Genomic DNA, 15,525 nt, shown 5'->3' with positions numbered 1-15,525 from the left:
GGCGAGGCGACGGCGGGGACGGCGTGACGGGGACGGGGATGGCGCGACGGGGACGGGCCCGGGGCGGCGACGGAAACAAGGGCGGCGACGGGGACGGGGGCGGCGATGGGGACGGGGGCGGCGACGGAGACGAGCGGCGATGGAGACGATCGAGGGCGGCGGCGACGGCGACGGAGACGGAAACAGAGGAACGAACAGAGAGGGAAACTGAAATTTTCGTAGCCGTTGTATATATAGAAGGCACCTTTAGTACCGGTTGGAACCACCAACCGGTACTAAAGGCCTATTTTGGCCAGGCCAAGCGGCGGGAAGCGACCCCCTTTAGTACCGGGTGGTGGCACAAACCGGTACTAAAGGCCCCCCCCTTTAGTACCGGTTTGTGCCACGACCCGGTACTAAAGGGGGTGCGCTGGCACAGGTGCGGTGCGGCAAGTTTAGTCCCACCTCGCTAGCCGAGGGGCGACCGCATTGGTTTATAAACCCCCGTGCGGTCACTCTCTCGAGCTCCTCTCCAAAGCAGGCTTACTGGGCCTACGTGTTCTTTGCAGCCCTGTGGGCCCACTTGGCCTTTGCGGGCCTGCATCCTGGCCCAACGACAGGTTGGGTTTCTAGTCGTATGCAGGCCGCTCTGGCCTAGTAGGCGGGCTTATTTTTATTTTATTTTTTTGCTTTATTTATTTTTGTGTTGTTTTTTTTGTGTATTTATAGTTTCTTTGTGAATATTTTTGTTTTAGATACAAAAAATTACAAACTTTCTGTTAGTGCCTGTGGTTTTCAAATTTGAATAGTTTAAATTTTGAATTATTTAAAATTAGTGTGAATCACTAGTTTGTGAATAACTTAACTTTACAGTAAAGGCATGAAAGAATTTGTTTGCACATAAAATTTCTTCGCGTTTCAAATGCCAAAACACATAACTACCCTAACTATTACAGAGATTCCCCTCTCGGTGCGAAACACAGAAGAAAGTGATGATAGCTAGTGAAGCCGATCACATCCCAGATCTTTGGGTGTGAAACTTTTTCTTCGCGTGTGTCCCTTTGCGCCGTAACCATGGAAAATCTTCATCATTTAACGGGATGCTCGGGTCAATATTCACTGTGAATGGAGCAATTTCATCAAACTTTTCATAATCTTCTGACTTGTCTGTCTTGTCATCCACTCCCATGATGTTTCTCTTCCCAGAAAGAACTATGTGCCGCTTTGGCTCATCGTACGATGCATTCGCTTCCTTATCTTTTCTTTTTCTTGGCTTGGTAGACATGTCCTTCACATAGTAAACATGTGCCACATCATTGGCTAGGACGAATGGTTCGTCTGCATACGCAAGATTGTTGAGATCCACTGTTGTCATTCCGTACTGCTGCTCTTCCGTTACCCCGCCTCGTGTCATATTGACCCATTTGCACCGAAACAAAGGGACCTTTAAACCACGTCGATAGTCAAGTTCCCATATGTCATGTATATAACCATAATATGTTTCCTTTCCCGTCTTGGTTTCTGTATCAAAGCGGACACCACTGTTTTGGTTGGTGCTCTTCTTATCTTGAGCGATCGTGTAAAATGTATTACCATTTATCTCGTACCCTTTGAAAGTCATTATATTCGAAGATGGTAACTGGGATAGTAAGTACAGGTCATCTTCAATACAGGTGTCATGCATGGTACGTGTCTGCAACCAGCTGGCGAAACTCCTGGTTTGTTCACGTGTAATCCGGTCATCAGACCGCTCCGAGTGTTTGGAGCATAGCAAATTCTTGTGTTCATCCATATACGGAGCCACCAAGGCGGAATTCTGTAGAACTGTGTAGTGTGCTTCAGTGAGAGAATGTCCGTCCATACATATTATTTGTTCCCCTCCTAGCGTGCCTTTTCCATCCAGTCTGCCCTTATGCCGCGATTCAAGAACACCAATCGGCTTAAGGTCAGGAATAAAGTCAATACAAAACCCAATGACCTCCTCATTTTGATGGCCCTTGGAGATGCTTCCTTCTGGCCTAGCACGGTTATGAACATATTTCTTTAAGACTCCCATGAACCTCTCAAAGGGGAACATATTGTGTAGAAATACAGGACCCAAAACGTTAATCTCTTGGCACAAGTGAACTAGGACGTGTGTCATGATGTTGAAGAAGGATGGTGGAAACACCAACTCGAAACTGACAAGACATTGCACCAAATCATTCTCTAACCTTGGTATGATTTCTGGATCGATTACCTTCTGAGAGATTGCATTGAGAAATGCACATAGCTTCACAATGGCTAATCGAACGTTTTCCGGTAGAAGCCCCCTAAATGCAACCGAAAGCAGTTGCGTCATAATCATGTGGCAGTCATGAGACTTTAGGTTCTGGAACTTTTTCTCTGCCATGTTTATTATTCCCTTTATATTCGACGAGAAGCCAGACGGTACCTTAATACTGAGCAGGCATTCAAAGAAGATTTCCTTCTCTTATTTGGTAAGAGCGTAGCTTGCATGACCCTGATGTATGCCGTCTTCTCCGTGCATACGTTGCTGGTCCTCCCGTGTCTCAGGTGTATCTTTTGTCTTCCCATACACGCCCAAGAAGCCAAGCAGGGTCACGCAAAGATTCTTCGTCACGTGCATCACGTCGATTGCGGAGCGGACCTCTAGGTCTTTCCAATATGGCAGGTCCCAAAATATAGATTTCTTCTTCCACATGGGTGCGCGTCCGTCAGCGTCCTTTGGAACAGATTGTCCGCCAGGACCCTTTCCAAATATCACCTTCAAATCCTTGACCATATCATGTACATCAGCACCAGTACGGTGGCGAGGCTTCGTCCGGTGATCCGCCTCACCTTTGAAATGCTTGCCTTTCTTTCTTACGGGATGCCTGCTCGAAAGAAATCGACGATGTCCCAGGTACACATTCTTCTTACAACTATTCAAATATATACTGTCGGTATCATCCAAATAGTGCGTGCATCCGTGGTATCCCTTGTTTGTCTGTCCTGAAAGGTTACTGAGAGCAGGCCAATCATTGATGGTCACGAACAGCAATGCCTTTAGGTCAAATTCTTCCTGTTTGTGCTCATCCCATGCACGTACACCTGTTCCATTCCACAGTTGTAAGACTTCTTCAACTAATGGCCTTAGATACACATCAATGTCGTTGCCGGGTTGTTTAGGGCCTTGGATGAGCACTGACATCATAATGAACTTCCGCTTCATGCACAACCAAGGAGGAAGGTTATACAAACATAGAGTCACAGGCCAGGTGCTATGGTTGCTGCTCTGCTCCCCAAAAGGATTAATGCCATCTGCGCTTAGACCAAACTATACGCTCCTTGCGTCATCTGCAAACTCCTTCCCGTACTTTCTTTCAATTTTTCTCCACTGCGACCCGTCAGCGGGTACTCTCAACTTTCCGTCTTTCTTACGATCTTCTCTGTGCCATCGCATCGCCTTGGCATGCTCTTTGTTTTGGAACAAACGTTTCAACCGTGGTATTATAGGAGAATACCACATCACCTTGGCAGGAATCTTCTTCCTGGGGTGCTCGCCCTCGACATCACCATGCTCATCGCGGCTGATCTTATAGCGCAATGCACCACATACCGGGCAAGCGTTCAAATCCTCGTACTCACCGCGGTAGAGGATGCAATCATTAGGGCATGCATGTATCTTCTGCACCTCTAACCCTAGAGGGCAGACAGCCTTCTTTGCTTCGTACGTACTCTCAGGCAATTCGTTGTCCTTTGGAAGCATATCCTTTATCATTACCAGCAACTTTCCAAATCCCTTGTCAGATACACCATTCTCTGCCTTCCATTGTAGCAATTCTAGTGTGGTGCCCAGCTTTTTCTTATCACCTACGCAATTCGGGTACAACAATTTTTTGTGATCCTCTAACATGCGTTGCAACTTCTTCTTCTCCAAATCACTTGCGCAGTTTCTCTTTGCATCGGCAATGGCCCGACCTAGATCATCAACGGGCTCATCTGATGCCTCTTCTTCAGCTTCTTCCCGCATTGCCGGCTCAGCTTCTTCCCCCATTGTTGTATCATCGTATTCAGGGAACCCATGGCCAGGATAGCTGTCGTCGTCCTCTTCTTCTTCATTGTCTTCCATCATAACCCATCTTTCTCCGTGCTTGGTCCAAACATTATAGTGGAGCATGAAACCGGACTCAAACAGGTGGACGTGAATGGTTCTTGACGTAGAGTAATTGCGACCATTCTTACAGCCAGCACATGGACAAGGCATAAAACCATCCGCCCGCTTGTTTGCCTCAGCCGCAAGCAGAAAAGTATGCACGCCCTCAACGAACTGGGGAGAGCATCGGTCATCGTACATCCATTGCCGGCTCATCTTCATTACACAACACCGAATAGACCAAATTAATACAAGCTCATACATAAAGTTCATACAACACTTAAATGCAACAAACAAATAACTCTCTAGCTAAAGCATTTAAATGCAACAACAAATGCGATCAAGATCGCAACTAAGGTAACAATTGATCCAACAGCATAATGATACCAAGCCTCACTATCGATGGCATATTTTCTAATCTTTCTAATCTTCAAGCGCATTTTCTCCTTCTTGATCTTGTGATCATCGACGACATCGGCAACATGCAACTCCAATTCCATCTTCTCCCCCTCAATTCTTTTCAATTTTTCTTTCAAGTACTCGTTTTCTCTTTCAATTAAATTTAACCTCTCGACAATAGGGTCGGTTGGAATTTCTGGTTCACATACCTCCTAGATAAAAATATCTATGTCAACTTGATGGGCATAATTTGTCATAAACACGAAATGCAACAAATAGTTTTAAAAGAGAATATACCACATCCGAATCATAACAAGGACGAGGGCCGACGGGGACGGATATCAAAACCATGGCACTATGTATAACAAAGAACGTACGGGTAAGATAATTATTATACGAGTAACTATATATCCAAATCACACAAACATCAATTTTTTATATAAAATTTCATGAATAAGAGGCTCACCACAAGGTGGTGCCGGCGACGGGACGATGCGGGCGATTGACGGTGGTTACGACGGAGATTTAGAAGGCACTAAGTAAACCACACCTACATATGCAAACTAAGTGTTATTTTGACCTCAAATTGCATATAAATCAAATACTAGCACATATATATATTTCCTCCCAAATTACTAAACTCACAAATTAATAACTATATAAAGCATTGCAAGAGCTAATCTAGCAATGAGAGATGAAAGGACAAAGTTGCTAACCTTTGTGATCACTTGAATGAATGGGGGCCTTCAAATCTTGACAAATTTTGGGAAAAATGTGTGATGAGCTCGAGGGGAGAAGAGGAAGAACAAAGAGGAGAGGAGAGGGGAAAGGGGGAAGAACAGAGCGAGCTGGACGAAGGGTTTATATGCAGGAGGACCTATAGTACCGGTTCGTGGCACGAACCGGTACTAAAGGTGCCGGGTGGGGCCCAGACTCGCATCATCCCGCCACCACCCTCATTAGTACCGGTTCGTGGCACGAACCGGTGCTAAAGGTTAGCCACAAACCGGTACTAATGGGAGCGGCCCGGCTAGCCGTTGGAACCGGCACTAATGTATACATTTGTGCCGGCTCTAATACAAACCGGCACTAATGTGCTTCACGTTTGACCTTTTTTCTACTAGTGTATGATCATCGCGACTCGAAATAATTAAACACAAGTCAAATAACAATCTTCATACCAACATATTCAGTTGACAAGCATCATAGAAGTGACATGACCGCAGTTGACAACTAGGTCACGAACAAAAGGTCCGATGTGTGGACACATTGGCTCTCCGCCGACTCTATCTCCACACCCTCATCGATCTTGTGCAGAAGGGACTGTCGCGGTACCGACTGCGGCGAGGACGACCATCAACGTATCTACTGGCCGCAGCACGAGCGTTCTCCTCACAGGTGGTCGCCCTCTCTACCGCTGGAGCTGTGGTCTCCGCCGCATTTCTACCACACCAGGGTTGCTCCGGTGAAAGAAGAGAGCCATTCATAACTTCATGGTTTTCGAGTTCCTGACTATCATGCACTCAAATTTGAGAGTACGAGAGTGAAGAACTCGAAAGCCGTCAAGTTATGAATGGTTTTCTTCTTCCGTCATTGCAAAAACGCTATCTGTTAGGAATGGAGAATTGTTGGGTTAGACATTTAGCTTCTATCCGTCCAAGCTTGACAAGTAGTATGATTAGTACTGGTGTCATCACACCGCAGGAGTATGAACAGAGGAACCAGATCTGGATGCTTCAAATTGTCCGCGAACTCTTCCCGAAGGGGAAGCCTGCAAGTCAAGGCCATGGCGGGCGGCGGAGCTAGGGTCAGCCAACCCTGGCATCGCCGGCCAGCCGGAGCAACAGTAGCCTGTCACACCTAACCTCCTGATTAGTGCGATTTAGAGTTGTCAAGTGGGACCAGCCAGCTGGCGTGATAACTGACGTGCGTGGTATGGTTAAAAGGGCCGCCTGTGGCCATGAGTGAGGCATACGTGTGGAAATTCTCTCTGTATCTGAACTTTCATCTGAAATCACACCTACCTTCTCCTCTCCAAGCCAGTTGTCTGCTCCTCTCGCCTCTCTGGACCGTCATGAACGCGGGGCGGGGATTGGAGGTACGATCGCGCAGGAGAGGGTGCGGGCACGGGAGATGGTTTTGAGTGGGAACGCGTTGTCAGACGCGTACGTGGCTGTGGTCCGAAGGCCCGCAAATCTTCCTTTGGTTTGCAAGAATTCGGACAAACGGACGCGTCCGGGTACAAATACGGATTCACGTTGAATAGTAAGCTACGTCCGGACAGCTTTGTCTGAACGGTTGTGGGATATTTGAGTGTTCCTGTTGGAGATGCCCTAAATAACTGGGAGGACGATGGGTGAGGAGCATGACAAATGTTCTCCCGTGGAAGAATGTTTGTTTGCAATATCTTTTTTTTGTTTGCAATATCTTGGAGAGCAAAGTCAAGCAAGAACATGCACGGAGAGCATAAGCTTGCAACTCGAACAGGTTGACCTTGCGTGCGCTCATTCCCTGCAAACGTTAATGTGGGTGTCGGGTGGAATCCATAGTAGGATGTGCCGATAGGTTTTTGATAATTGATGTGGTATCGTGTGCCGCAATGATAGGGATGAAGGATAATTGTATGGACATTTCTTACCCCGGGAGTCGGGATCGACGAAGCTACCAGTTTGAAGTTGGCATACACAAGTGTTGAGCAAAACCGTTTTAGTTGGCTAAGATTTTCTTAAATTACAATTGATTTGGGAAAGTGTAATTTCATGCCTTAGCTTGCATTTTTTTACCCAGTTGCAGGTTGCAATTTTTATAAAGTAAAGTTACACATTTCTGTCAAATGAGATTTGAAAAAAAAAGGAAGCTCAGTACATCCACATAGAATTGGTAAAACTGTCCTAATAAATCAGGAAAGTTAAGAATGGAACATCGGTTCTTAAGAGCATCTCCAATAGAAAATGTTAAGAGCATCTCCAATAGAAGATGTAGATGCAAAAATAACTACTTTTTGCATCTCCGACGTCCAAAACACCTCTCCAACATATTATGTAGATGTAAAAAAAAATTACATCTCCGCTGCCCAGAGATGTTAAATACAACATCTCCATTGCAAATTTGCAACTCCGTTGACTGAATATGTAAAAAGGAAAGCCACACACAAACCGCCAATTGCTGTTTCTTTTCGTTTCCGCGTGACCCCTGTCTGTCCTCCGCCACCCGACCATCCACCGCCCGCCCGCCCGCCCGCCTCCAGCCGCCGCCATGGCCGACGCAGATGCTGTATTGTGTGTCACAATGAAAGGGGTAATGGATGGACATTTGTTTCCTTGGGAGTTAGGACGAAGCTGTTGGCATGCATGGGTGCACCGGTTTGTTGTTGGCATTGTCTGATAATTGTACCGCATGTGTCCAGCGGATTGTCGTTTCCTGGGGTCGACGGAGAGGCGTCCATGTATATATCCACAGATTAAACAAAACCGTTTTACTTCATTCAGATTTTCTTAAATTACAACCCATTCAGAAAAGTGTAAGTTGGTGTAACTTGCATTTTTTTTCTCATCCAATTGCAAATTACATTTTTTTTATGAAATTAAAGTTGCGCTTTTCTGAATCAAATAACAAATGAAAACAAAATCCCATAGAATTGGAAGAACTGTTTTACTAAGCGAGCGAATTTGAGATACTACCGGAATCGCCATCATTGCCTAGTGCCAGGGCACTTGACAACGAGCAAAATCATCTTGGCGACATGTTTACCTGAGTCCTTTTCATCGGGCCACTCGGCAAAGGTGAGTCGGCTGGACTCCTTTTGGAAAAGGCAATATGCGGGCATTCATCAAACAAACAGACAATGACGAAGCTAGCAAATTGCCAAAGCCTGGGCACGCCGTAAGCTAAAACTCACTTGGTCTATCAAACACAACAAGTGTCATATATTTTGATAAACATCATGTGCAATATACGCAGTAATGGTTCATAGATCATAGAAGTAATAAAAACATACAATACAATACCAAATAACTCGCTAGCTACTAGCCAATTTCGTCATTAAACAAATATGGTTGAAACCAACACGACCAGCGTTCAGTTAGGGTGTGTTTGGTTATAGTTTGCTACAGTACCCGTATTGCATACACATCTTCAGTCAGCCTGGTTCTTCATATGCAACCTCATATGCAGCAGATGCAACCTGTTTGGTTGCCTGCATCGCATGAAGTGACACTTATCCTCCTACTGTTTGGTTGCCGTTTTTGTGCTTAGGGTGTGAGCAGATGCAAACTTCAGCTGTTTGGTTGCAAATATTGAATGTGTTCTGCTCACCCCATTCAAATGTGGTAGCCTTACCACCACATGATCAGCACAACAGCAAGCACACATGAGATCAAACAAAGCAAGCAACCAAATGAGATCAAACAAAGCAAGCCAAGAAATGACATCATACTACTTAGATTAACAGCAGGGGCATCCTCCTTCCCTGCTCCACACCAAGGTGCTGCTCCTGACCAAAATATTAACAAGTTCCCAACACAAGTACCATAAGTCTAGCCACACACCATAAAATTTCAACACTAACACCATAAAAGTTAACTACATTGCGTGCTCAATGTCTCCAACGCAGTTGTGCCTGCTGCAACGAAACCCGCACATGACCAAGGAGTCATGGTTGTAGATTTGGACCTTGAGGCCGAGTCCTGACAGGCGCACAACGGCGAGGTCGCCGGGGACGATCCGGTGGCGGCGGCAGAAGTAGTTCCAGCCCCGGCCAAGCACCATGTGCCCCTCAAAGTTCTGGACCTGCACCTAGAACACGCACCGCTTGTTCGCCGACAGTCTCACCACGCACGGGAGCCTCTTGATTACCAGCCAGTCGTTCATCACCTCCACGAACTTAAGAGGGATGGTGAGCATGGCGAGGTCCTCGTTGTCCTTGATCTGCTGGTAGAAGCGCAGCAGCTCCCAGCCCCCCTCCTCGTGGCCCTGCCTCGGAGATCGTCCCCTTGAACGAGGAAGGCTCATGAAGGTGATCCTGCCAGGCAGGTCCACCGTCCTGAGCCACCTGTTCATGGGGATGAAATCCTCGGCGCCCTCAGCTCCGCCCACCACCTGAGCTCCTCCACCCGCCACATCCCAGTCACTCTTCAATATCTTTTCAGGTAAGATGACAAGTATTAATGCACAAACTCTTTGCCAAATGCATCTTTCAAATGCCACCGATCAGTTGCACTAGAACTACATCAAATGGCACTGATCAGAGACATGTGACCAAGAGCAAATGCCACTGATTAGTGCACAAACTCTTTGCCAATTGTCACTTATTAATGGCACTTGCTCTTGGGAAAATTCCACTGATCAGGGTACTTGCCCAACAACAAGTGTCACCGATCAGTGGTAGTTGCCCATGACCAAATGCCACTGATCAGTGGCATCTAGTTTTCTGCAACTGTCACTCATTAGTGCACTATCCTAAGCATGGAAACATCTAAAAAGAGCAATAACAAATGCCACTCATTAATAGCACCCATGTGCACCCATGCACATTTGGTAGCATCCTATAATGGTCCTAATACATGCACATATAATAATCTAGAGAATGCAACACAAATCCTAGTTTCAACATGTATAACAATATAGACCATGCAACATGAACAGCAACATGAACATGATCCTAGCTTGATGTCACGACCCGGATTTGGTAGAATCCAAGTCTCTGTGTTTACTATGTTATCCCTGGATCGTAGCTAGCACACACAGTAACAAGAATGAATATCAGTACAACATACATCATTTTACTACAACGGTAGATCCAGAATTACACAAATACATACCATTTACACAGCTCAATGATGGCACATCATACAGCGGAATAATACGTAGTCACTAAGTTAAGGCTCCATCAACGCCACTAGGCTCATTGAGTGTAGACCATAACCCTATCTTCTCTTAATCTGTTGAGATCTGCACATGACAGGTGCAGGTGAGTACGTGGAATTTACTCGCAAGTTGCAAAGGAAAATTAACAAAATATATATGCAGGGTAGTATGGATGGGGGTTCCCTTTGCATAAAGCCAATTTTCTCCTATACTAAATTTTATAAACTCCTTCAAAAAATAGTTTTTAGTATAAAAGGTAAGAGTGAGACACTTGGATATACACACCAGTGTTCATTCTCCAAATTTTGGTAAACAATAAGTATCGTTGAAGTGAAACACATTCACTGTGCTCATTCCTCAACTTTCCATTCCCTTAAAACAGACATTTTACAAAAGAGAGGGGAGATTCTTCTTCAGTCCAAGTCTTCAGTTGCTCAAAATTGCCCGTAACCAGGGGCACGGCTAATCAATTAGGTTAAACCCTCTGTAGAGGTCGTACACGTTCCCCACATGACACAACCAACCCCGTTTACCGTTACACACTTGGGTTTACGACTAGGAGGATATTATGACGAAGCCTTTCCGTAACAGCCCCCAATACCTGACCAAGCCGCTCGCAACTTAGGCAATGAAAGCCCCTCTCTGATGGCGGTCCTGAGGTAAGGGTTTCCCGTTAGTACTAAGCTAAGCCAGAGCCCATAGTAGCATGTGGCTGTACTGGAAGCTACATCAAGTTGTACTTGGAAGATCTCATTCCCCTAGACGACGGTCCTCACCAAAACCTGTGTGCAAATCCCCAGTCGAGCGCATTCACTGCAAGACCCCGATGGGCGCAATCACTTGTAAACGCTCCCGTCATACCATTCCGCCCAGGGAGTAGAAGTAGAACAATATATAGTTTTTGTTTTCCAAAAGTTTTCACAAAACATTGCCCTGGAAGAGGGCAAGTTTATTTGTTCAAAACTTGTTTGATTTTCAACCAACCCATTTGTGCAAGCGCGGCCAAGCATGGTAGTAAGTCTTGAACCTACGGCTCTAGCTAGTAAAAATACTTTGCAAACTTTTGTAAAACATGCATAATATTACATTTAAAGAGATATGCATAATATGAAAATATAGGTTGAAGTATGATCAATTTGTAACTTGCCTGAGTTCTCGAAGAGGAAATATTCTACTTCGAGTTGCCTCTTCTTCTCGTTATGATATATCTAACGATAAAAGAAAAATACTTCAACACACAACAAAATCCAAATAAAGATTCAAATAAAATACAAGTTATATGACTGCCAATGTTACAATGACGATTAGTATTAGGACATAGTTGGGGTTGAGATAGTAAAGTTTCGAGGATCAAATTTCTATAAAGAAATTATTTAGAACAAGTGGGCTCATGGTCCACTTTATGTTGCTTCTAGAAATCACAAGTGGTTAGGGTTTGACCCCAAGGTTCCAAGTCCATGGTTGGAATGTTTGAGAATCCCATCTAAAGGTGTCATATAATAATCCCTACATGAGTTTCAAACTAGTGGATCAAGTACCAAAGTGAGTTATAAAAATTCACTAGGTACGTGTTTTTTTAAGAGAGTTAAATCCTAAGTTGTGAACCTAAAGAAGTAATGAACACGTCGAAAAGTGTAACATAAAGATTCTAATATGATCAAATGAACCTGAGATCCAAGTTTGTAGAAGGAAATAATTTGACTGTAATTGTGAAATAATTGATATAACAATTTCGGTTGAATTCCTAGTTTCAAGTCAAAAGAGTGACCAAAATTGAATTGGAAAATGTGACAAGTGTTCCAACAGATAGATATGGTTCCGATAACCAATTTTTACATAATAAACTTTTTCATATGAATTATAGATTAAAAGATATGACAAAAATATTCAATTTACCATTTAAATCAAAACTAAAATTTTGATTGCCCAAAAGTGAAGTTTTATAATTTCATAAAAAAGTACAGGTTTCGAAGAATCCGGGAATATCTTATTTGTCGAAATCGGACACACGGTTTGGGAGATACGAATTTCCGAAGTTTAGATATTTTTCTGAAAAAAAATTACGTGATTTAGAGATTGCTCACCGGAGTTGGTCGCCGGAATTGGGGAAGAAGGCCGCCGGAGTTGTGGAAGAAGCTCTCTGATGTCAAGTAGAAGGAGGACGGCGAAGAGGTCGACGAGGTAAGTCTGTTGGGCAATGTCCTGGGCTCGGCCTCGTCCGGTGGTGGTGTGGAGCGGCCGCCGGAGCTGCAGAATTCCGACGAGCAATTGATCGGGATGGGGAGGGAGATAGCTCCCGAAAGTAGAGGGCTTCGGACGAGGGCTGAGAGGGTCTCGCGGGGTGCTTTTTATAGGGCTCGGGGAGGTCAGTATTCGAGCAGAAGATGGAGTTTAATGGTGGCTGTTCCGCTGCCTCGTAATGACCACTATGGGAGTATCAAAGGCGCACTGAGGGATGGGAGGGGTCGAGGGAGGCGAGGGAGTTTCGTTCAGGTGGTCAGTGGGTGCGGGGAATGGGAGAGGACGGGAGGAAGAGGTACAGGCATCCGTGGAGTTCTCGTTCTGTATGTGTAGGTGATCGTGAGGTGGAAGAAGACCGTGAGGAAGCCTGGGCCTCGCTCTTGTTATTTTGGTGGGCTCAGCCCAGTAAACTAGGACCAGTTTTTTCTAAAAAAAATTTAGGATTTTGGTGAAAAAAAAGTTTAACTAAAATAATTGTGAAAATGTTGATAATTATGAGAAAAATATTTGTACGTCTATTATATAGTTTTACCCTAGCAATAATTTTTATTATTCATGTAATTAGTTTAAATGCTCTATGGACCCATTTTATTCTATTCAAATATAAATTTTTAGGCCATTTCACTTATATAGTTTTGTTTTAAGCAATTAACCATCAAATTAAAACGTTAAAATGATAATCGAGCTAAATTAAATATTTCCATTTTATTTTTTTGGAGAAGTCACATTATCTCCTCTCATTGAGTTTATTTAGTAATTTGGAAATATTTAAATGGCACTAAAACCTCAATTAAGATCCAAGTTCAGATGGAACTAAAAATTCAAATAACTTCACATAAAATATTCTTCCACCACATTTTGAGAAAGTCATTTTATTCTCACTCCATCTTTATTTGTGGTTTCAAAATATTTCGTAGGTGTCCAAAAGGTTTTAATTTCCCATGAAAATCATAGCAATTCACTCAATAATATCTTATTATTAACATTCCAAAATTTGGAAAATTTTGGGATGTTACACTTGAACATGAACATGCCATTTTCATGAACACAGATCCAAGCAAGACCTTACCATGAATATAGATCCTAGCAAAGCACGCTAGCTTTGGGGAATCTAGCATGAACACAACTCCTAGCATGAACACAGATCCTAGGAAAGCACTAGCAGAAGAACATTATCCTAGGACACACTGTAGCACACAAGAACAGATCGGTCGGATTGGATTCGATTGGGATCGCATCCAATCGGATCTATTCGAATCCTATCTAATCCTATCGAATCCACTAAGTACAAGCACATGCCTAAGAAATAAACCCCCAATCTACATCTACGAGCAAGCATTGGGGGGTTTGACTTACCGGAGCTTGTGCAGTCGCAGCGAACTGAGGCCGGGGTGAAAACCCCGATGGAAAGGAGAGAGGTGGCGGAGCAGAGGAGGAGCCGACCCTGGCGACGGCCTGCGACATCAGCCCCGTGCTCATGGCCACGTCGGACGTCGAGGAGGACGGCGCGCCTACAGGAGAAAGCCCTTGGATAGGGGTCAAGAAACCCCCCTCCCCAATGGGGTCCCAAGAAGCGGCGGCTCTGTGGAAGGCACCGGCGTCGAGCCCAGGACCACAAGGTCCGGAATTGGCGATGCAGCAGGAACGACCGGCACTGCATTGGCCGGCGCTCATGGTGGCCGGCAGTAGATGGGGGACGGTGCTCGTAGCGCCGACGCTAGATCCGTGCCCGAGTTCTGGAGCCCGGCCAGTCAACGCTCCTGGATGCTGGCGATGCGCTGGTCGATGAGGGTCAGAGGACGGCGCGGCGGTGGGCGAGGCGGAGCCATCGGAGGAAAGGAGAGGGAGGGGCGGTGAGGCAGAGAGGGAACGGTGGGAACAGTGCGGTCGGGGTGGTGATAGGAGAGTGGGGGGGAGTTATGAGACATCCGGTCCGTCTCCGGCGCTGCCTGAGGCATGCAACCCCCTTGCAGGCGTGGCCGCGCCAAGCCAGGCTCGCGAGAAACTGCCGATTCAACAGTTTTCGCCGGGCCAGGCTCAAGCTTGCTTTAAGGTTCGTGTGGGCCCTAAAACGCATGCAACCCAGGCAACCAAATAGGCCACGCACATCCCACGCGGGCCTGGTTGGCCTGCATGCGGGCAACCAAACGCGCCCTTACACAATTGTACGATATATTATAGGTAAATGACTCACCTAGTTGTCATTTGCCGCCGGAAGTCCTCGTCGTTGGCGGTTTGCTGCTACTTGCTGCCGCCGGTACCAAGAAAGAGATAAGCAGAAGTACTATAAGTTTGACATAAAGCAACAAACTTTTGTCGTTACCTTATTGAAGGCGTTGTCTACTTGTCAGTCTGTTGACATTCATTGGTTGATGTCGGCATACAGGATGAAATTCTTGTCATTGTCGTTTCTAGCTGGACATGCGACGGTGGCGTGAGGGCAGATATCCCTTCTTGAAGGTGTTGTTGTTGAAAAAATCAACTTAGTCGCATGCCCTATATTCATATCTTGTAATGATGCTATCATAGTTGTCTAAGTTTTGTACTCTGTTTGTTGATGTCTCTAACCTTATTGCCTTGCATCAGCTTCAATAAAAATGGATGCATACATCATAATAATGCAGAAGCCGGGGGTTTAATCTCTCTTTAAAAAAATATTTGTTGCTATAACTGTTAGGAGTTAGGGCACTATATTCGAGTGTCCTAATCCATGAAAGGATGCAAAGAAGGAGTTGGAGATTCTCCAGCTAGCGAGCATGAACGATGACGCAAGGTTGCTATGATGAAGTGGCGAATACTAACATGATGATGGGCATGTAACAATTTTGAGTTCCTACATGCGAATATGTACTTAGTTGTGAACTATGGACGAGTCTATGAGCATATACAATTTTACTATGTAA

This window comes from Triticum aestivum, chromosome 2B, assembly GCF_018294505.1.
Source record: "Triticum aestivum cultivar Chinese Spring chromosome 2B, IWGSC CS RefSeq v2.1, whole genome shotgun sequence".
Lineage (NCBI taxonomy): Eukaryota > Viridiplantae > Streptophyta > Magnoliopsida > Poales > Poaceae > Triticum > Triticum aestivum.
Note: the sequence above shows the minus strand (reverse complement) of the source record.